The 23,958-nt window shown below is 43.9% G+C and overlaps 1 protein-coding gene across 2 annotated transcripts in view; it reads left to right on the top strand.

The window, feature by feature from the left end:
• The window catches only part of ACVR1C (activin A receptor type 1C), a 1,080,214-nt gene that overhangs the window by 904,256 nt on the left and 152,000 nt on the right, over positions 1–23,958 (top strand). The window lies entirely within an intron of this gene.

Genomic DNA, 23,958 nt, shown 5'->3' on the forward strand with positions numbered 1-23,958 from the left:
CATTTTGGATCCCATCTCTGTGGTCCAACTCCATTTAGGTGTGGGTACCTCCCTCAAACTCCAATGTATCCTGGCTTGCAGCGGATGATGTCTGCGTCATCTGCTAGCCCAGGTCTTGCTTTCCCTCAAGGCCGCCACACCAGTCAGGGTTGCAGCACCTCGAGCCCGGTCCAAGGGAAAATCTTGCCTCACAAGCTGCAGATAAGAATGGTAGTAGTCCCTGCAGCATACCAAATGATCAGAAGTGCAGGTGCCAACATCCGTGGGGTCCCAGCAAATACAAAAAGTGCAGAATGCGTCAGGATTGTTCCATTCATGATGGAAGCAGCAGAGAGGCAGTCTAGTCAGCCATCTTGGCTAGCCACACCCCATGCAGTTACAACTAGTTATTTCCCATTTTCATTTTTACAAAGTCCTGGAGAAGCATGGGGGTTGAATCTAGTTTTTTTGTCTCTTCTATGAACAGTAGTATATCAAGACCCTGCTCAATAGTGTATTATATGTTTTTAAGTGGACGTAATACTTGGTTTTTATGCACAATGTTTTTTGCAGTGTTTCACTTTCCACAAAATGATTGATAGCCCTCCTGGCTTTTGATTTGTTTTTAACCATGTTGTATTAATTTTGCACTATTCTGTACTTTTATAGTTCAATGGAATTGTGCAGAATAAAGATTTTGTATCAAATTGAATCGTATTACTGTGGTTATTGGATAAAGTCACCAAAGAGCATAATTATAGTTGGTAGTTGCTGGGAAAGCAAAGGTGGGTGAGATATATATGTCCTTCCTATGACATAATATCAAGACATAATTTCAAAGTAAAAAATATAAATATTTAAAAATATTTACCATTTATAACAACTTAAAAAGTGCATTTTTATAAATAATTATACACATGCACACACACACACATACATATAATTAATCATTTTCTTAAACTGTAATACGTTTGAATACAAACAATTAGTTAATTATAAGTTTTAACAACAAAATACAGATTTAATACAACAACATATAAACAAATGGAAATGTTTAAAAATATATAATTAATTACAATATTAACAGTAAAAAAGTTATTTTAAAAGCAATATGTATATGTAATTAAACATTAAAAATGAATTGAATGCAATATAATTATTAAGTAGTTAAAATTACATTCTGAAAATACATTATTGCTGAATTTCATAATACTGCACATAAGGTAAAAATAAAATAAATATATTAATTTTAAATTAAAATACAAATATAATGTGGAATAAAACCACAAGAATATATCTACAAAAACTAAAATGTAAACCAATTAAAGTAAAAAATAATTGCAGGTCAAAAATACTAATATAAAAAGAAAAAATCCTTCGAACATTACTACAAATAGATACAACTTAATAAAAGATATAGGGGGTTATTCTAACTTTGGAGGAGGTGTTAATCCGTCCCAAAAGTGACGGAAAAGTGACGGATTTACCACCAGCCGTATTACGAGTCCATTATATCCTATGGAACTCGTAATACGGCTGGTGGTATATCCGTCACTTTACCGTCACTTTTGGGACGGATTAACACTCCTCCAAAGTTAGAATAACCCCCATAGTACATTAAAAGTAAAATTGAAAAACGTTTCAAATTAACCATAAAAACATTTAGAAAAAGTGCTAACATTTGAAGAAATAGGATTTACTATTCTGTATTAAGTTAGGAAAAAGTGTTTACATTTGAAGAAATAAGATTTACTTTTCCCATAACAACTTGAGTAACAGAAGAGTGAGAATTGATTTTTAAAAGGATCAGCTTTACTATTTTTACTCTAACCTGAGCAACAGAGTAGAAAATGTTAGACTTTGTAGGGGTCAGGTTTACTATTCCCATTCCAGCCTAAAAAACAGTAAGGAAAGTGTTGGACATTGGAAGATTGAGACTTACTACTCCTAACCCTAATTAAAACTAGCATTTGCAATGCAACAGGTCTCACATTTGCAAGAGTTAGAGCTATTGGCCTTGTCAATGGCAATGTCTCTTATTTATGTGTTTTGGTTTGGAGTGTTTGGGATTTATGTTGTATGGAGTGAAAAGTTGTGGTTTGAATTTTCATTGTTACTTGTGGAATTGTGCGGTGTGGAATTGTGTGGTATGGAGTATATTTGTGTAGAAGAATTATGTGGCATAGTGAATATACATGGGTGAGAGCTGCATAGAATAAATAGAAAGGAAGATAGAGAGGGATAGGTAGTTTATTGAGGAACTGGTGAATGAACTGGAGACAGAAGACATTGTGGCTTGATTCCAAAATATATGTAAAGCTGATATTTGACAGATAAATCATGTGGCATTTGGGAGAATTTTTACCAGTTGTGCTATTTTGGTACTAGAGGTATTGCAGTTATGGCCAATATATATCTAACCCATGAGAAATAATTCCTTATTGACAACTTTTTTATAAAATGTTTGCCGGTAGAAATGCATGATGCATTGTGGTGATTAACCTTGTATATGAAGATCACTAATGTAATATTGATTGATATAATTAGTATTAAAATAGTAATAAGGCTACTAGTTCTTGATGATTTCTATTTAATATAACTAGTTTTTATTACTGAAAAGGTTGGAGATCCCTGATGTATATAAAGGCTGATTTTTTAGAGTGGTATCAGTAGGATACTGCATATAAAAAACAACAGCAACCATGAGTACAGTTTGAGAAATGGGATCTATATCCCGTTTGTAGAACGCTGTGTATAAAAGTGGGATCAAAGTATTCCCAATTTGTTCCACTTTCAATGTATAGACAATGGAAGGGGGTGTGCTGTATTAACATAGCTAACAGGTCTCGCCTTTGGGACTTTATGAGTGTTTAGACAAAGCTATTGGCCAATGTATTTAAGCTATGTTGTAGAGTAATGTGCTGTGCAGCATGTGAAAGGTATAATAAACCGCATATACAATTAATAAGATATTATGTATAACTGAATGACCCTATTAAAAAAAGTATAAACATAAAAAGTGTTTTTGACAATATATGAGTAAAAGTGATTATTGTTTTAAAGTAACTAAGGCCAAAATATGGCTTCACAAAAAAAATAAACTTTCCTACAGATGAATACCGCCAACACTTTCATGTTGTACAACCGCTAGGGTTAACTTTTCCTTGAGGTTAGAGAAGTTATGTGGCATTCAATTAACAAGGACTGTTTCTGCATGACAACCCTGTGTTTCTCCTGAAGGTGTTAATTGGCCTAGGAAAGCCTGCAGAGTCTCCTGTGAAGCAGAAGGCTGAGGAATGTCTGCATTTTACAGCCCATTTAATAAAAGCGGTGGGGGAAGGCATTCTTCTGAGATGCGAGAGGGTGAGGCATTAAAGCATGCCAGGAGGTAAATTAGGCACCAAGATGTTTTTAAGTTTACTATGCACATGTTTTAGCTAACATCACAACTGGAAAGCAAACTTTACACTAGAAGCTTATATTAATGAGAAAGCGTCTATACATAAAATATAAGCTTACGGGCGGCTAGCTGTGCCTGCTGGAATGTGTGGCTGACAAGGTTTTGGTACATGCTGATAAAAGGCGTACAAAAAACATGCTAAATAAGACATGCTCCACAAGAATTAGCAAAGCATTCCCATATAAAGAACCTCTGATTCTGTTTAATCATATTTGTGATTTACAGGCATCCCAAGTTTGCCTGCAGTCAGTTACACAATATCTGATACTAGCAGCACTAGTGTATGTTCTTCAAGCTAAACAAAATGTTTTAGCTGCTTCCTTCAGGAGCATACATGGTCACTAGGAGAGCAATCATCTAATTAACGGTGTGCAGTTACAAGCTTCTCTCTTGAAAATACAGTAAAACAAACTGCGCTTATACTGTGGGAGTTATAGTAATTCCTCCCCACGGCGTGTCGACCTACAAATCCAGGGAGGCTCCTGATTTGCCTTGCGTGGACCGGCCCTGACAAGTAAATTTTATTGAAGTTGATGGGGTATTTCATATTTGTTGTGCCATCACATCAGGAAGTAGCTCCAAATGAGGAAAGAACAAGTAATGTCCCAATGCTAGTAGTGCTAGCGCACACATTCTGCCAGTGACATGGGACAGATGCGTTTACCTGGCAACACGTGGTCGGCCAAGAAACAATGTGCCCCACACTAGCAACAGTAGCAAATATAAAGACATTTTTGCTGACTCCCAACCTGTCTAAACTTAAAGCAAGTCACAATGTCCAGCAAACCAAAGGTTGGCGCGCCCTCTTTAAGGGAGTTACAGTACACTCCTAGCACACAAAAGATGAATAACAAGCATGGCAAATAAAACGGTTGCAAATGTTTCATCAAGCCGAGTGCAAAGTAAAAAAGATGAATAACAAGCATGGCAAATAAAGCGACTGCAGACCTTCCATCAAGCCAAGCACAAAGTAAAACGTAGATAGCACTGGAATAAAGCCAAAACAAATGTCAGTGACATGGGAGGAGGTGGGAGGAACAGAATTCGGCAAAAAAACGCAGGCAGCTACCAGCCTAAAACACCCACAGTGAGAAGGCAGCAACAAAGAAATGCCAAAGTAGTCCTTCACAGGAACAGATAAAGACAACAAAGTGGGATAAATCAGTAGTTGGTCACTGCTCTGAAACAGAAAAAGGAGAGGAGAAAAATGCAGAACTGACCACTAGTGAGCAATAATTTTTAAAGGACACTGCAACCAACAAATGAAATTGCTTTAAGCCATAAGAAGTATACTAAAAGTATCCACGAGGTCGAACGCTTACGCTCGACTTAAAATAAATACAAGCACCCCCAATCACTAAATATTTATTGCATAATAACATAGGTAAAAATAGATTAACCTAAATCAAAATTAACTAACTTAAAATTATACAATCATGTAAAATATTTAAATAACAAAATCACAACATAGACATTAACATTACAAATAAATGTAAATACTTTAATAAATAAAAATATATAAATAGGAATAAAAAAGAAAGAAACTGAAACACATAATATTCAAAATTAATGAACTATTTAACTAATTAACACATACTATATAATAACCTATCATAATTAATTTAAAAAATCAGTACTTCCAACATAGCCCCACAAGTAGTACAGATGGAACAGAAATCAATGAGTCTTAAAGTGCCAGAACAATTTTCCATGTTAATCCTAGTTAGGTGGAACCCAGACATCTATGCTGAAAGATGATGGTTCAAGGACAATTTCCTGCTCTTAGCTACGTCCTGGCATTAGCATATCCAGTTAATCCCTGCTAAGGCTTGCAAGCATATCTAGAGGTCATGCCTGCCTTATATCAGGTGATGAAGGGTACATCTGTGTAAAAGCATTACTCACCTCCGAGATCAACATGCAATGGACGTCACTCTAGGCTCCAGAGAAATCCAGAAATCCTCTGAAATGTGGTGCCTTCACATACCCAACACATCACCCAATTCTTCTCTGATAACAGCGGCTCCGCGTCCTCGTGTGCAGTTGAGTGGAATGGCTTCAAAGTGGTCACACACGGGCACTGCATATAAGAAATATTGGGGGTCCGCAAGACACTAGAACTGGGGATAACCAAGGCAGAACGATTGGTCGCCAACCTTGACAAGGCAACAATCCTGGACACCTCTAAGACGCCTGCCCTCACAGAATCAAAAACCCAGTATGCTGTAGATCTGGATCAAACACACTGCTTCAACTTTAAAGCCCATGAAGTAAGATCACACAGAGAGGGAGACAAATCGGGCAGGCTGCTGGTCTGGCAGGTCACCCGCTCTGGGTCCATCCTCGAGATTGCCTCATCTACCAGAGTCAACCTTTATACCCAACAGACCATCCTGGAGCCCTTCTTTAGCCATTATTCTTTGATTTATGCCTTAACTCTGCACTCACAGGTGACAAAGATTAGCTCCTTTGTCGCTAAATGTCCCCTTCTAAAGGTCACGCCTGTCAATAGAAGGAACTAGACCAACCAATAACACATCAAGAGATCAAACAGGCTATATGCATCCTGGCCAGAGACAAAACCCCTGGCATGGAAGGTCTTCCAATTGATTATTATAGCACCTTCAGCTTACTTCTTGCTCATCGCCTAGCTGAGATGGTATGAAGAGGCCCTGCGTGTCAAATGCCTCCCTATGCGTATCAGTTCTGACTTCACTGCCAAAGCCAGATCAGGACCCAGCCTTTCTCGAGTCCTATCACCTCATTGCCATACTGGGTGTGGACCATAAAATCCTGGGGAGAAAACTGGTCAAACAATATGTCCAGATGTTACCAACCATACCCCCACCCTGATCAAAGTGGCTTCATCCCTGGGAGAAGTACTTCCCAGAATATATGCTGTATCTTCACCTGATGGACCAGGCCCCCATTGCTTCCCCTAAGTGGCATGACTTATTCCGGACTTGGAAAAATCCTTTGATAACCTGGAGTGGGACTACCTCTGCTGTCCACTCTGGGAGTTGGTGAACGTCCCCTGCGCATATACACGGCTGTTGTATATGACCCCCAGGTCAAAGGTCCGGTCGGGCTGGCTGATCTCCTGACAGTCCCAGTAGAGAGGGGGTACTGGACAGGGATGCCCCCTCTCCCCTCTACTTTTTGCACTCACAATGGAACCCCTTGCCTCTAGGATCCGGTCGGAGAGGGACAACTGATGGATACCTCTGGATGGCACAACCCACGCAATCTCCCTCTATGTGGATAACATACTCATCTACATTGAGACATCGGCATGGACCTTTTCCCCCCCTATGTGACTTTACACTCCTTTGCGCACATAGGAGGACTACAGACTATCTGGGCTAAATCCAGCACATTTCCTTTGGGAGGCACCTTGCCTCAGTCGAGGTTGGACTGGGCAAGCAATGGCTGAAGTGGAGGAGAAACACGTTTGATACCTGAGGTGCAGTTATATCATTCCCCTGCAGACTTCTTCGAGGGCATCATCAAACACAGGAAGCGAGTGTCTGTCAGGGCACGCTTTACTAGCCTTGCACTGCTTCTTGCTAAACGCACTATCACCCTACCTTGGAGATTGTCTCAACCCCCCAGGTGAGAAGCCTGGCATAGTGTGGTACAGAAAAAGATGCCCCATCTCCCCAGCACGGGATGCCCTTCTCGACCACTTCCTCTGACCTTTACATACAAATATGAATATTATGACCAATATAACTACTATAATGTACAGCTTATTTTTCCATCATCAAATATGTTTTAATCTATGAGCGAAATACAAACAACTTATAGTATAGTGTAAGAGATCTCTTTTATAGATACAATGTGGAGATATAACATAGAAAAATAAAAAGGAGATTTAAAAATGGACAACGATATGTAAATATATGTCAGACAAAGAGAGGGATGGGATTGAACCTCAAGAGAAGAAAGAAGAGAGGAAAGTATTAAAAGGAGGTAACTGCAAGAATGAGAGTCAGGCTAGTATCACAGAGGGAGAAAAAAAAGGTTAATTATTATTAGAACATTGGAATGCTGGGGGCTCCATTGAAAACAATGGAGTGCTGCGGGCTTTTACAGGCCGGTAAAAGCCTGCAGCGCCAACATTCCAATGTTCGCTTTGTTCACAGCAACAGCTGTGAACAAAGCCTCACGGAGCCCGAGGGGATTTTAATCCCCTCGGGCTCCGTGAACATTTTTTTTTTTAATAGAACATTCTGCCCTGTGTGGCAGAATGTTCTAATAGCCTTAGAACCCGCCGTAGCGGGCTCTACCGGCTATTAAAGTCCCTCTCCCTTGTTAAATGCCCTCGCCTTCGGCTCGGGCATTTAACGCGGGGAGCGGGCCTTTAATAGCCGGTAGAGCCCGCTACGGCGGGTTCTAAGGCTATAATATTGCATGTGTCCTAGTGTTAGAAATGCGTTATCTAGTTGACAGTGGTTTGCACCCTGTCCAAGTAGGGACCCTCAATCTAGTCAAGGTAAGAGAGTCACACCCCAAAGATAACCCCTGCTTACCACCTTGGTAACTTGGCAGGAGCGGACAGGCTTATTAAAGAGACAATGTGCAAAGTATTTGCACACTTACACACAGTAGCACAGTGAAAACACTACAAGAGGACTCCATACCAGTGTAGAAAAATAACCAATAATGATCTGAGTAAAACAAGACCAAAACAACAAAAATCCAACATACACAAACAAAGATACACACTTTTAAACATAAACAACCTTATTGCGAGGCTGGCAGTCCTAAGACCGCCCGCCCGCTGTGGCGGTCAGATAGCTGTGGCTGTGGAAATCTGACCACCACATAGCAAGATTGGCAGACAGAACCACCTAAAGGTCAAAGATCCTAATGGGGTGATGCGGCTGGGCTTGTAACCAGCCAGAGTGGCACTGAACTCAGTGCCCCCTAACTGATTACAGCCACTGTTTCCGCCAGCATTTTCATGGCGGGGACCCCACCATGAAAAGGCTGGGGGCCACAAGGGGGCCCGTGCAATGCCCATGCCTGACAGTGCACATTCAGAGGGTGCTGAAGTGTTAGGAAATTAGCCAGGGATCCCTTAAGGGAGCCAAGGCCAATATCCTAACATTTTTCCCACTGGGCAGCCTGGAGGGAATGCTTATTTCAATGTTCCCACCAGTCAGCCCATCCGAAACATTGTAATATGCTCTAGGAGAACATCACTGTCATAACAGTGGCGTTCTCCTCGTGAGATTGCCTGTCCCGTAATGGGATCGCCAAACTCATAATGAGACCCTAAATCACAGTAAATCGCTTAAAACACAAAAGTTTCACTAGGGCTATCATGAAGCCTTGACTGAGTCACTCCCAACAGTTTGATGCCTTTCGCAAGGGAGTGTCGGCCGGTCATGGAGTCGCACGGACCCCAGATGTAGTAGCTTTGCAAAACCAGGAAACAAAGACACTGCACGGTGTCAGGGAGCTGAGGCATCGCTGGAGCCAGTGCGGTGTCATTATCTTACTGATACTTACTGATACTAGGGAGGTGAGGCATCTGTTCCTTACTGTGAGGGAAGGGAGGTGATGCAGCATCGGTGGTGAGGCATTGATTCCTTAAGATCCAGAGGGGTCAATGAATCCAGCAGGTCAAGACACAGACAAGCGAAGCCACAGAATGGTTAAGCAAGAAAATGCCCACTTTCTAAAAGTGGCATTTTCAAACTAACAACTTAACAACCACCTTCACCAAAACATGTACTTTTATAATTGTGAGTTCAGAGACCCCAAGCTCCACCCCTCTATCTTCTCCCAATTGGAAACTATATTTAAAAGATATTTCAAGGCAGTCCCCATGTTACCCTATGGGAGACAGATGCCTTGCAATGGTGAAAAATGAATTTAGCAGTATTTCACTATCAGGACATGTAAAACACACCAGTACATGCCCTACCTTTTAAATACACTGCACCCTGCCCATGGAGCTGCCTTGTGCATATCTTATGGATGACTTAAATGGAGTAAAAGGGAAGGTTTGGGTTTGGCAATTGGGTATACTTGCCAGGTCGAACTGGCAGTTTAAAACCGCACACATAGACAGTACAATGGCAGGCCTGAGACATGCTTGCAGAATACTCATGTAGGTGGCACAATCAGTGCTACAGGCCCACTAGTAGCACTTGATTTATAGGCCATGGGCACTTCTAGTGCACTTTACTGGGGACTTAGTAGTAAATCAAATATGCCGATCAGGGATAACCAATCATAATCACAATTTATACAGGGAGCTCTTGCACTTTACCACGCTGATGATTCAGGCGTGGGTTCGATGTCTCTGCCACTCGGATCCAGTGTGTGGATTTTCACTCTGGTTCTGCCAGCTTGGCCTTCTAGGGGCCCAGGGAGTGGATGTGGCACCACTTGACAAGTCAGAGGGTCTCAGCAAGAGAGCCCAGGTGCTGCTAGATGAAGTATTTGATGCCCCTGAGACTTCTTAACAGGAGGCAAGCTCAGTCCAAGCCCTTGGAGAATATCTATTAGCAGGATACAAAGAAAAGTCCTGTCTTTGTCATCTCTAAGGCAGAAGCAGCACCTGCAGGCCAAACCAGAAAAGCACACACAGTAAATGGGCAGTACACCTCCTATATAACCAAAAAGGTGTGGGGGGGAGACAAAATAGAGAAAGTAGCTTGGTTGGGTGTCTCAATGTGGGGCAAACCAGTGAGAATCCAAGCTCGTACTGTCAAAGTATGAAGATAATTTACCTCAAGGACATCCCTGCTAGGGATAACTCCATACTTTCATATGAAATCCCACTGAGCACGAGGGACAAAGGAAAGTTCCCTATATGGAAGGGGTGATTTCACACCCTTAGTAGCGTCATGCTTCATCATATACCACCCCTAGCTGCCCTTGTACAAAAATGTCACCAGGGCGAACGCGACCATCTGGTTCAGACCTACCAGAGGGAGTTCTTATATAAAGTTTACTGGACAGTAATGGGCTCCAGTTGCTTAAAAATACCTAGTAGACTACCTGTTGGAAAATGGGTTATTGGTAAGGGCAGGTAAGTACCAATAGGCCACTAACCTCTACTTAGGTCCGGTAGTTCAGCCCTTGGTAGCTTGGCAACGAGCGACAAGGCTTAGCTTAAGAGACAAAGCATTCATGCCCTCTCCTAATCTAATCAAGGGGGCACCTAGTTGTCTGGGTTTGCAGGATGTGAGGGTGTTACTGTGTTGCTCCAAATGTCCTTCCCTGCCTTTGAAGACCAATTTGTCAGACCTCCCCCTTCCTGCTTCCCAATCTGCTGAGGGAAGATATCCTCCCCCAGGCACATCTCGTTGTGTTGAGCCAGGCCACTTCACACCTCATCAAGGCAGCCTGGCCAGGCTGCCAGAGGCTGGCCAATCAGAGCAAATCAGCAAAAACACTTCAGGGCTGAAGTTAGCAACTTTTCAGGTAAAGTTTAAAACTCCTTACCTGAACAAGTTATATTAAATACAACAACTGGAATTTGTGGGATTTATTATAACAAATAATTTTATACCAAACTTGTTGTATCTGTTACTTAAGGGGACATTTAAAATTAAAATAAAGTCTCCCCATTCTAGCCTATGGAGGCCATTCACTACAATGAGGGGAAATGAATGTGGCTGCTTTACCTCACCAGGGCTTATAAAACTATTTTTTATAAGACCCTGCTTATAGTCACTTGGCACCCAGCCCTAGGGGCACATAGGGCACACCTTAGGGGTGACTTAGATGTAAAAATAAGGTGGTTTAAGGCTTTGGAACTACTTTTATTTCCAAGTCGAATTTGCATGTAACTTTAATTTAAAAGCAGACAGCAAGGCAGAACTGCCTTCAAAATGACACTAGGCACCTCAGGAGTGTACCTATGGGTGCACTACCTATGCTAGGGTCCCTAAACCTACATGCCCTACCATATACTAGGAATTTATAGGTAGGTTGATTTTAGCCAATTAAAATTAGCCTAATTTCCATACTGATTTTACACAGAGCACAGGCCCCGGGACTGGTTAGCAGTACCCAGAGCACCATCAGAGTCAGGAAAACACCAGCAAAAAGTGAAAAATTGGGGCAAAACATTACGGAGCCTCTGCAATCAGCCCTGTTTTCTCGCACTACGTGTAATTCATCTTTATTCTGGTATCTACTGGTATGATTAAAAAAAAAAAAAGAATTAATAAGCTTGAGTATAATGACTCCCCTCATCTATGAATAAGCCAACATGTTTCTGCCCATTTACCAAGCCTCTACAGGTCTTGGGCATTACTCAGAGCTGCAGATCCCTATCTAAATCAAACCACTAAGGACTGTAAAGCTCATAGTATAATCTAAATCTGTGATTGGGAATAATGAATGCACATAGAGCCTACCTGAGATTCTGTCAGTCTGCAAGGACCTAGTGGAAATAAAACTTAGAGAGAGATTCCAAATTGAACCATTCCTTAAGACATCAGTTGTTTAAGGAACCATATGGTGAGTATGGAAGGAGAAAGAGTGTTCTTCTGACCAGCTACAAACCTGTTTAAAATGAAAAAGTGTGCAGAACCAAACATGTACCTCACTGATCTTTAGAGCATGATCTGTCAAGCACATCCATGAAACATTGCTAAAGTGGGTAATGGAAAAGATGTCATTCTTTTCATGGCATAGTGGGTCAAGTGAAGACACACTGGACAATTGCTTACTCATAGTTAATGGATCTTGGGCCTCACGTCTGGGAAAAGGCCAGTGCCCCTTATAGTCATCTACGAAGTACAGAGGGAAAGTCACAATGTAAAGCTCACCATTATTGAGATTGTAAGTCGTTAATCATTACCATTGCTTTGTTTAATTGTTTTTGGTGAAATTCATATTAACATGCTGTAGAAACTCCTACCTAACAAAGATGTCTTGTGTAATCATTAGGTTACCCATTGTACCTGCATTGTTTACAGCTATGGGCATCTAACTAGTTCTTTGGGCTGCTTTCACCTGGGCAAGCATCAGCTTTTCCTTTAACCTTTTCTGCTTCATCTCTATTTAGCCATGACACTACTTAGCATACCGCAAAATCTCATCAATCAACTTGTTCTGCTAACAAATCAAATGCAGTTGAATCATCAAGCTAACGTCTGGCCTCAATCCTGTCACAAACCTTGACACAAAATGTCCCTCAACCTTTGTTTCTAATGTCTCCCTAAAACTGTACTGTTTGAAAGCATGAAACAATCTCCGATAGTAAGCATGAATCAACTCCTTTGATTCTTGCGTTGTTTGATCAATCTTCACCAAATCAACATCCTGAGGAGGTACTTTCCCTTTTAAGAATGAAATAGCCTCCTGATATTTCTTCATAACCAATGGTGAGGGACCCTTAGTTGTGTCAAATTTCTAGTCGGTACCGAACAGCTATTTTACATTCTGTCCACAAATCATTTGGAACAACATCAGACAATGTGTTCAAATCAACCCATAACACCTGCAAAATGTTTACAAATCGTTCAACCTGTTTATACCATTCCACTGGCATTTCTCATAATTTTGGGAAATCATTGGTAAATGATGCAAGGTCACTTCTACTCCATGGCACCTGCACATAACCTCTACCAGGCGCTTCTCTCATATAGAAGTTTGTAACACCTCCCTATGCTCCAATTGGAGACTGTTCACCTGAAGGTTTCTTTATTTCCTTTTTGCCCATTTAACCTCCCACTTATCCATTAAATTCCATTTTCTAATATTCTGAATTAGTTCTTTAATCTGTGTTTTCAATCCTGGAGTTCTCATTCCAGCAATGTCTTTCTTACAGAAGCACACTCAATCAATCAATCAATCAATCATAAGATTTATAAAGCGCACTAATCACCCGTTAGGGTCTCAAGGCGCTGGGGGGAGGGAAGCTACTGGTCGTAAAGCCATGTCTTTAGGTGTTTCCTAAAAGTTAAGAGGTCTTGGGTCTGGTGAAGCGGTAGGGAATTCCAGGTCTTGGCGGCCAGGTGGGAGAAGGATCTTTCTCCGGCAGTGGCGCGGTGGATGCGGGGAACGGAGGCAAGGGCGCGGCTGGCGGAGCGAAGGTTGCGGGTGGGGGTGTGGAAGGTGAGTCTTTCGTTGAGGTAGGTTGGACCTGTGTTGTGGAGGGCCTTGTGTGCGTGGATGAGGAGTTTGAAGGTGATCCTCTTTGGTATTGGTAGCCAGTGTAAGTCTCTGAGGTTGGGGGTGATGTGGTAGTGGCGTGGGACGTCCAGAATGAGTCCGGCAGATGTGTTCTGGATTCTTTGCAGCTTTGTTTGGAGTTTGGTTGTTGTTCCTGCATATAGGGCGTTTCCATAGTCAAGTCGGCTGCTGACCAGGGCGTGGGTGACAGTTCTCCTGGTATCGACGGGAATCCACTTGAAGATTTTGCGGAGCATGCAGAGGGTGTTGTAGCAAGAAGAGGAGATGGCGTTGACCTGCTGAGTCATGCTGAGTGTGGAATCCAAGATGAATCCCAGGTTAAGTGCGTGGGTGGTGAGAGGTGGTGCGGATCCTAGGCAGGTGGCCACCAGGAGTCGTTCCATGCTGAGGGGTTGGCTCTGAAGATGAGGATCTCTTTCTTGTCTGTGTTTAATTTGAGGCGGCTTGCTTCCATCCAGCTGGCGATGGCTTGGAGTCCGTTGTGGAGGTTGTTTTTTGCTGCTGTAGGGTCTTTTGTGAGGGAGAGGAGTAGCTGAGTGTTGTCTGCTTAGGAAATTATGTTGATGTGGTGTGTTCATAAAATTTTGGCGAGTGGGGCCATGTACATGTTGAAGAGCGTGGGGCTGAGTGATGAGCTTTGGGGGACGCCACAGATGATACTGGAGGCTTCTGATAGGAATGGTGGAAGGCGTACTCTCTGGGTTCTGCCTGAAAGAAATGATGAGATCAAGTCGAGAGCTTCATCGCGGATTCCGGCGTTATGGAGGCATGTGCGGAGAGTGTGATGACATACCATGTCGAAGACTGTGGAGAGGTCCAGGAGGATGAGTGCTGCTGTTTCTCCTTCGTTGAGCATGGTCCTGATGTCGTCTGTGGCAGCGATGAGTGTGGTCTCGGTGCTGTGGTGTTTGCGGAATCCGGATTGGGAGGTGTCGAGTGCCTTGCTGTCTTCCAGGAATCGGGATAGTTGGCTGTTCACAATTTTTTTCAATTACTTTGGCTGGGAATGGGAGGAGGGAGATTGGTTGGTAGTTCTTCAGGTCGTCTGGGTCTGCCTTGGGTTTTTTCAGCAGGGCGTTGACTTCTGCGTGCTTCCAGCTTTCTGGGAAGGTGGCTGACTTGAAGGAGCTGTTGATGGTGTTGCAGAGGTGGGGAGCAATGATGATATTTGCTTTATTGAACATATGGTGTGGGCAGGGGTCCGATGGTGATCTGGAGTGGATGGAGGCCATGGTGTAGGCGGTGTCTTCTTTGTTGATGGGGGTCCAGGTGTGGAGGACGTGGGTGTTGCTTGGGGGGTTGGGTTCATGGGTGTTTGTAGTCAGCTGATGGGTATTGGGGTTGAAGCTGTTGTGGATTTCTTCTATCTTTCGACGGAAGTGGGTTGCGAGTGAGTTGCAGAACTCATGTGATGGCAGGGGTTCGTTGGAGCAAGTCTTGGGAGTGGAGAGCTCTTTGATGATGCCAAAGAGCTTTTTGCTGTTGTGAGCGTTGGTGTCAGTGCGGTTTTTGAAGTGGGTCCATTTGGTGGTGCGGATCAGTTGGTGATGTTTGCCTATGGCATCCTTGAATGCAATGTGGTTGCAGTTGGTAGGTTCGCAGTGGCAGGTTTTTTCCATTCTGCGGCATAGCCGTTTGGATTCCTGTAGGTCTGGGTGAACCATCTGGCCTTGATTCTGGGGAGGGTGTTTTTTTTGGGGGGGAGCGGTGCGAGGGTGTTGGCGCCGTCCTCTATCCAGCGATTCAGGTTGGTGGCGGCTGTGTTGGGGTCTGTGGTCTCGTGGGGTGGGTCCCAGGCGAGTGTGGAAATCAGTTGATCCGTTGATATTTTTCTCCAGTTGCGTTGGGGGGGGTTGTGTGCGGTGGTGGTGGGTGACTGGCTTCTGGTAGAAGTGGATGCAGCAGTGGTCTGTCCAGCTGAGTTCGGTGGTGTGGCTGATATAGACGTGGTTGCTGGCTGAGAAGACGGGATCAAGTGTGCGGCCTGCAGAGTGGGTGGGTGAGTTTACGAGTTGTCTGTGGCCGAGGTTGGCGAGGTTGTCTAGCAGGTTGGTGGTGTTTGCATCGTTGTTGTATTCTAGGTGAAAGTTCAGATCGCCGAGGAGGATGTCCTCTGTGGAGTCGAGGGCGTTGGTACTGACGATGTCGGCGATGGCTTCACAGAAATGAGAGTGGGGGCCTGGGGGTCTATAGATCAGAGTTCCTTTGAGGGTGGTGTTGGCGTTGATGTGGATTCTGAAGTGGAGGTGCTCGGCGAGGTTGAGGGTGTCATGGGTGCTGGTCGAGACTCTGATGGTGCTTTTGTGGACTATGGAGATTCCTCCTCCTGGTTTGTTGGTGCGGTCTCTTCTGGTGATTTTATAGCCTTCAGGGATGGCTATGGCTATGTCAGATTCTGAGGCTGAGTGTGTCCAGGTTTCGGTTAGGAAGGCGATGTCCGGTGAGGTTGAGGTCAGTAGGTCCCAGAGTTCAATTGCATGTTTGTGGATGGAGCGGGTGTTGAGTAGGATGCAGCTGAGGTGGTTGTCAGCAGGTCTGTTGTGGTGCTTTAGGGTGCAGGTGAAGCAGCATGCTTGACAGGAGAAAGGTCCCTTGGTGTTCTTTGAGGAGGACAGGAAGCAGTGGCGTCCTGGATTGAGGACATGGAGATCGCTGGCAGTATAGTGGTGTGGGGGCCAAGGGGAGTGGCACTGGGCGCGGTCCAGGCGCGGACAGGGGCAGACGGTCTTGCCTTTGGCACGCCGCGGATGCCCTAAGAGGGGAGGTGGGAGGGAGTGGCAGCTGGGAGGAGGGAGGGCTGGACGAATGGGAAGGCTGGGGGGGTGGGGCCACAGGGTTCAGCGGCGGGAAAAGGCGAAGGAGAAGAGGTGGGGAGTGGGGGGTGGGGACGCGGGGCCGCAGCGGCAGGCTTTTGGGAAAAAGGAAAACGGACGAAGTCCAGGAGGCTAACAGCTCGAAAAATAAAACAATAGAAACAAACCAGCAGAGTGGAGGTGGCGCGGGGCGGTGGCGAGAGGAACGACCTGCCTGCTAGAAGCAGGGTCAAGGGTCGCTCCTGTTACCGCTCCGCGGCTGCCATAAGAGGTGAGGTGGGAGGGAGTGGCAGCAGGGAGGAGGGAGGGCTGGGCAAATGGGAAGGCTGGGGGGGGCGCAGGGTTCAGCGGCGGGAAAAGGGGAAGAGGTGGAGGGAGGGGTATGGGGCCGCGGGGACGCAGCAGCAGGGTTTTGGGAAAAAGAAAAAGGGATGATGCCCAGGAGGCTCCTGTTACCGTGCCACGGCTGCCATAAGAGGGGAGGTGGGAGGGAGTGACAGCTGGGAGGAGGGAGGGCTGGGCGAATGGGAAGGCTGGGGGGGTGGGGCCGCAGGGTTCAGCGGCAGGAAAAGGTGAAGGAGAAGAGGTGGGGGAGGGGGGTGGACGCAGCAGCAGGGTTTTGGGAAAAAGAAAAACAGACGAAGCCCAGGAGGCTAACAGCTCGAAAAATAAAACAATAGGAACAAACCAGCAGAGTGGAGGCGGCGCGGGGCGGAGGCAAGAGGAGCGACCTGCCTGCTGGAAGCAGGGTCAAGGGCCGCTCCTGTTACCGTGCCGCGGCTGCCATAAGAGGGGAGGTGGGAGGGAGTGGCAGCTCAATAGCTTATCTACAGAGCCTTAGTCTTATTTAAATCAACCTCATATTTCTGAGCCAATTCAGTCAACCCATCATGAACTCGGCCTGCTCGCTTAGTGATATCCCTACACTTAGATGTGAGCTCATCTTCTTGGTAAGTCTCTAATTATTCTAGACCATGGTTTCCAACAATCATTACATCTAAATCGACTGTTGGTTTTGCTACATCCAGGGTCTTTTCTCTTGGTGTCAATGGAATTGTTCCCTGACTCACTTCTTTGTTTGTACTCTCGTTAGATGGAGTGCTTCTGTTGAAAAATTGCACCCATTCATCTATTTCCTTCACACTTATGGTTCAAGTTACCACAGGAATCTTAGGTGTGATATCACTTCACTGAGCACCATTCCCCAAACTTAGAAGTGGTTCCCATACAGGAGTAGTCTATGTGGGCATCTTCTTATAAGTGCCTATTGAAGTGCATCCTGACATATTCAGTGTTGTATCTGCAGTTGCTCCATAAGGAGTACTTGTATGCATTGGAATTAAAGGAACAAACTCCCTAGCATCTGGACTGCTTGGGGTCCTAGTTGTTCCTCCAACATTGTTTGGTAGAGTCAAATTGTAAGCATTTCTCCCAGATCCTTCTGATTTATACATAGGGATTACAGGACTAATAGCTACTGGGATGGAGCAACTGGGGCACATTCTCTCAAACCCTCGCTCATTGGTTCACAAGGCACACTATTGGGAATAAGTCCCACAGGACAAGAAGCCATTCTTGTCAGTGCAGTAGGAAAGGAAATTACGCCACTGCTTCCAGTACCATTGTCCGCATCCTCACTTCTCGATTCATTATACGGGGGTAGGCATTCAGATAGTAACACATCTAGAAGTCTATCTCCAGAATCATCACTGTCCATACTCATGTCATCGGGCTCTTTTTGTTTCTTCTCTTTCTGTTTTTGAATTGTTTTCCATTCCCTTCTCTCTTGGTCCCGTCTGTGGTTAAAGCTGTATACAGCTTAAACCCTTCTATCATGTCAGTTCTCCATTTCCTCTGCTCAACATCCCATCTAGCATCCGCATAAGTACGTATTGCTTTCTTTGCTCTTCCCTGATATTTCTCTTTATCCCCCGCATGGGCAGGTCATTACCAAGAATTAAGTGCTTTGCATTCTGCAGGTCTAGGAGGTGGTTTCATTTCATTCAGTATAGTCCTAAAATTTTCAATAATTGGCAAATTAAATGTGCCATATTGTGGGAATCTAAATGGACCTTCCCTTTCTGTGATCTTGTACCATTGACCAAGCTAGAGACATGAGTGGAGCCTCTCTATCATTGCTATATAGTGACCTTGAGTACCTTCGGGAGGTGGCACTACTCCCTCTCTTCTGGGGATATGAACATAATTTCTAAACAAATTTTGTACAACTTTAAAGCATTTAATTTTTTGCAATTAAATGTCAACAGTTACAGTGAAAATTCAAATCAAAACAGCGTCATATTTACAATCGCTTACTCCAACAGAATCACCAATCGCAGTGCAGATCCGGATGACGTTATCAACCAATAGCAGCACGGTATTATGCCACCGAACCTTTACCAGCATGTCACACTGTGATGTAAATCTTATTCTTTCAGCAGTCCCCCTCCTTTACAATCTGCATGCACATTCTCTCTGCAATATTACACACGTACTCAAAATGCAATACAACCTTTTTTCTGCTTCTCTACAGAATAAACAGTTTCCAACACACAAGAAAGTGTTCCAAACACTTCTGATGAAACCTCAACCTGCGGGTTATCACCTTCATCAGTACAGCTTCACGCAGCGCATTAAGATCCGCTATGCCAATCATCTAACATTCACGCAAAGTAAATCCCTATATTAACTGTGTCATTGACGGTGCCCCACAATGAACACAACTTCTGAGCAGACAATATAATATGTTTTTTTCTATACCTTTTAAACTATCTTGGGATCTTAGGCCATATCAGACCTGATAACCTCTTCAATGTCTTTATAAATCACCACATTCACACACCACACAAAACATCCAACTTCACCATCACAGCAAGCTAAACGTGAACTGTTGCAATGCACAACCCTATTAATACTCACGTTCTCGTTACCAATATGATTCTCTTCCAATCCTCCATGATTTCCCCGATTCTCCAACTCTGGACATGGACTAGGGTTTGATCTGCGGGCTAACTGCTCTAGAATACGGTTCCAGTTCTCCCCTTTACAGAAAGAGAACCATCCATGTCTGCTACGATCTGAGTCAGCATTTGGGCTATCTCTTAATCTGGGGTCCGATTAATCTTTTCTTCTCAGTTCCAAAGGATGAGGAGAACCTACATCAAATTATTCATATGAAGTACAGTGTAACTCAGTGAGCCACATGCTAAATCGCGGAGACCAACTTAAAGTTTGAAAAGGTTTTATTACAGACTCATGGTCAAACTTACATAAATGAGTCTCAAAACCAGCATCTTCCAATAAATAACCCAAGCACCTAGTGTATTTTCATTATTATTTCATGACTACTATAAGGATTTTGTTTCCTCTGTTCTTCAGTTTTTTCTGTTTTTTGTTTCTGTTCCACTTTATAATTTGTTTTCTTCTTCGAGCAATCGGTACATTTCTTATCGAGATGACAAGTTCTCCCAAGAATTTGACTTTTTTCTGCACCTTGGGTGATGGTGATATTGGATAGTTTTAAAGTTGTTTTCTAATCCACTTTCATGTTCTGCAGCCTTGAGAAAGCCCCAGGTACATATACAGTCAGGGGGCGAAACACGTATAGGCTGCCGTTTGTCATTTTCTACGTGTTCCACGATAAATGTCTACTATACTTATTGATTTGGCTCAATGAGTTATTTAAAACACCCCTGTGGCATGAAGATTTGGAATTTTAAATTGGATCTATGGTGGGCTTACCAATCTCTTTTTGCAGTTCTGAATCAATTGAAATTTAACTTTTTGAAACCTTCAGAATCCTTCCCGATTGTCCTTGTACACCCTCGCACTGTGAGGAATTTCAGAAACATTACGACCATCATCCCAGGTTACTCCTTTTGTCCTTGTGGAACTTCTTGTAGATCTTCTTATCTCTCAAGCACAATAGGCTCCTCATTAATTTAGCCTCGGATCCTGGCGCCTGCAACTCGTAGAAAAACATGCAAAAGCAAACTTCACGTTGAAGGTTAGGCACAGAAAAATATATGTGGCCTTCACTCTAGCCAAGCCAATGAAGCATGAATATGCTTTCAGTTTGAATGAATTCTATTGCTTATTGTTAGAAATTGGGTCTTTGGTTGGCAGTCAGGTTACCCCCTGTCCAAGCAAGGACCCTCACTCTAGGCAGGGTAAGTCACACACAATCCAAATTATCCTGTGCCCACCTTCTGGTAGCTTCGCACTGAGAGGTCAGGCTTAATTTAGAAGGCAATGTGTAAAGTATTTGTGCAATAAATCATGCAATAACACAGTACAGCACCACAAAAATACATCACACAGTGGTAAAATGCAGGTCAAAAAACTATTATAATGCAATAAGTATATGTTGAGATATCACTGTAAAAGTGATATAAAGTGTCTTTAGTACCTGGTTTGCATTCAAAATCTCCGCAAAGAACCGCAGAGGAGGAGATGCGTGGAAAACAGGGAGGTGTGCGTTTATTTCTCGGACCACACACGGCGATGCGTCATTTCGTTTTCACCCAGGGCTGTGCATCCATTTTGGACACTCGGTCGTGGATCCTCTTCCGGTTGCGGGGTTTTCGGATGCCCCGGGTACGATACGTGGATTTCTGGTGCTGACAGGACGAAGTCACAGGGGCTGAGTCGATCCGGTGTGCGTTGGGTGGAAATTTCTACCACCTGGCAGGCTCTGCGTCGATTCCTCTCTGGAAATTGGCTGCGTCATTCCGGCTCGGCTGTGCGTTGATCCAGTAGCCCATGCGTCAAATTTGCAGTTGCTACGCTGGTGCTGCTTCGATCTTCTTGTCGCAAAGTCAGGCGTTATCGTTCTGGTTCGGCGTGCAGAGAATTTTTCACAGCGGTGCAGGCTGTGTGTCGTTTCTGGCAGGCTGTGTGTCGATTTTCGCTGCACAAAGATTCCTTCGTGTAGAGGCAACGTTTTTTGGTTTTGAGACTTCGGGGAACAGGAGGAAAGCTCCATCCAAGCCCTTGGAGAGCATTTCTCAACACAACCAAAGAGCAGCAAGGGAGCAGTCCTTCACAGAAAGAAGTTAAAGGAGTCCTTTGGGCAGCCAGGCAGTTCTTCTTGACAGGATGCAGGTTCAGGTTCAGGTTCTCTTCTCCAGGAAGTGTCTGAGTTGGTAGGGGCAGAGGCCCTGTTTAAATACCCAAATGTGTCTTTGAAGTGGGGGAGACTTCAAAGCAGGATTTTGCATCATCATTCTGGCCATACTAAATATGACCTGGCAACTCATTTCAGATCAGGATCTACCAATCAAACAGTATATGATGGTAGCCCCAATGCTATCCTATGAAAGGAGCAGGCCTCAGAGCAGTGTAAAAACGAATTTAGGTGTTTTACACTACTAGGACATATAGAACACACATGTTCATGCCCTGCTTTCTACCTACAGAGCACCCTGCCCTATGGGCTACCTAGGGCCTAACTTAGGGGTGACATATGTAGAAAAAGGGGAGTTTGAGGCTTGGCAAGTACTTTTAAATGCCAAGTCGACGTGGCAGTGAAACTGCACGCACAGGCACTGCAGAGGCAGGCCTGAGATATGGTTAGGGGGCTACTTATGTGGGTGGCACAACCAGTGATGCAACCCACTATTAGCACTTAATTTACAGGCCCTGGGCACATGTAGTGCACTTCACTAGGGACCTACAAGTAAATTAAATAAGCCAATTGGGTATGAGCCAATTTCACCATGTTTTAAGGAGAGAGCATATGCACTTTAGCACTGATTAGCAGTGGTAAAGCGCACAGAGTCCTAAAGCCAGAAAAAATGAGGTCAGAAAAAAGAGAAGGAGGAAGGCAAAAAGTTTGGGGAATAACCCTGCAGAAGGGCCATTTCCAACACTTATGATGAAATACGAATTGATTATATAGAATAATACTTTAAAATATTATAACATGACTTTCTTCAAAACAATAATTATATGCAACTTGCTTAAAACATTCCATTCACTGTGCACTTTATTCGTATGCTTTGCAGTGCATCATTTAAATGAAAATGTCTCATCATGTTATGCAGAAAAAAAACACCCTTTCACATTCATGTTTAAGAGGCATAGTGGCACAGCCAAACTACACTCCGTCAAAAACATGACGGAGTACCCTGCCTGCCAAACTCTTGGTTCATCTGTCTCATTCAGAGATAGGCAAACTGTAAGATTTTCTTTTGAGGGAGCCAGTAGGGGCTTTCTCCTAGGGGGTGGAGGTCATTATGTATTTTCCAGTCTCTCACTGCAAGGCTCTTACTTCCAGTGTAGTGTCCAACCTCCAACAGTTCTGAGGGTGTGGCGGTCAGTAGGGTTTTATTTTTCAAAAACAAACTCCTACTTTAGCGTTGTTTTTTTTTTTAATCAAAAACATGTTAACAGTTTGGTGGATGGCCATCTAAAGTGACAACAGCTGTTCACCAAACGTTTGTATTTTGAAATGAAGCATTTTCTCCTCGAAGTACAGAGATGACCTCTGGGCTGGCACTGGCAGTCATCTTGAAACATGACAAATGGTACTTCATCATTCTGGCAGAGGCAATGTCCTCCACAACTCTGGTGCCATCCCTGAAACTCCAAATCAGGCCCTAAATATGTTTGAGTGCTCAATTTTCTGTGTGTATTTACATATGAAGGTCACTTGAATGTATGACTATTTACACATCCATGAACGTAGCAAGTGTAAATTTGAGCATGCTTAAATTTGCAGCTTTATTTCTCCATATGTTCAAACATGTTCTCTTGGTTTCTGGACTGTCTGGGGTAAGGATAACTCCTTGAAACAACAATGCCTTTCAACCATAGGCGTCACACGTGAAATACAGGTGTCCACAAGAAGGGTTTAACTGCAGGAAAAGCCAGCAACACAAAATCCTCCAAGAGGTGGAAGACTGAAGACTACGATCCTTGAAATCAGTGAAAATGATGGCAACTAGACCAAGACTAGATTGGAGATTCCCAAAAAATGTTATGAAAAATCTGAGACAAATATCACACAAGGGAATGTGGAATCTGCAAAAAACGACTCTCTATTTGTTGCAACACAGTGATGAGGAAGAAAGGAAGTCTTTAAATGGTGCACAAATAGGAAAAGGTAATTACTTAAAATTCCCGTGACAGGAACCATTGGAGTTTGGGGAAAAAGAAATGCAAAAATAGCACACTTCTACCTTGGAATTATAGGACGGCACGCATAAAACCCGGACTGTACTTCACTTCTTTAAAAGACTATTACAAGCCCTTACGCAAATGAAAGCCCTAAACTTCCATGAAAGCCAAGCAGCAGCGGTGAATTCTGTCCCAACACCCCCTCTCCACTCAGAGAACCTGAGGTGCCAGATGTCACACACTGGATGCTGCCAGCCAGAGGGCCCACCCAGCGCTCAGATCCTCCAACCCTAAGGACTGTCGGATAGTTTAAATGCCCCAAAAGGCATTTCATGAATGCTGGCAGTAACCCACTGATGCTGCGGCTTGGGGTTTAGGACATGGCTGGTGAGCTGGCACAGCAATTCATTAAGGAGGGTG

The sequence above is a fragment of the Pleurodeles waltl genome, chromosome 3_1 (genome assembly GCF_031143425.1).
Source record: "Pleurodeles waltl isolate 20211129_DDA chromosome 3_1, aPleWal1.hap1.20221129, whole genome shotgun sequence".
NCBI classification, from domain to species: domain Eukaryota; kingdom Metazoa; phylum Chordata; class Amphibia; order Caudata; family Salamandridae; genus Pleurodeles; species Pleurodeles waltl.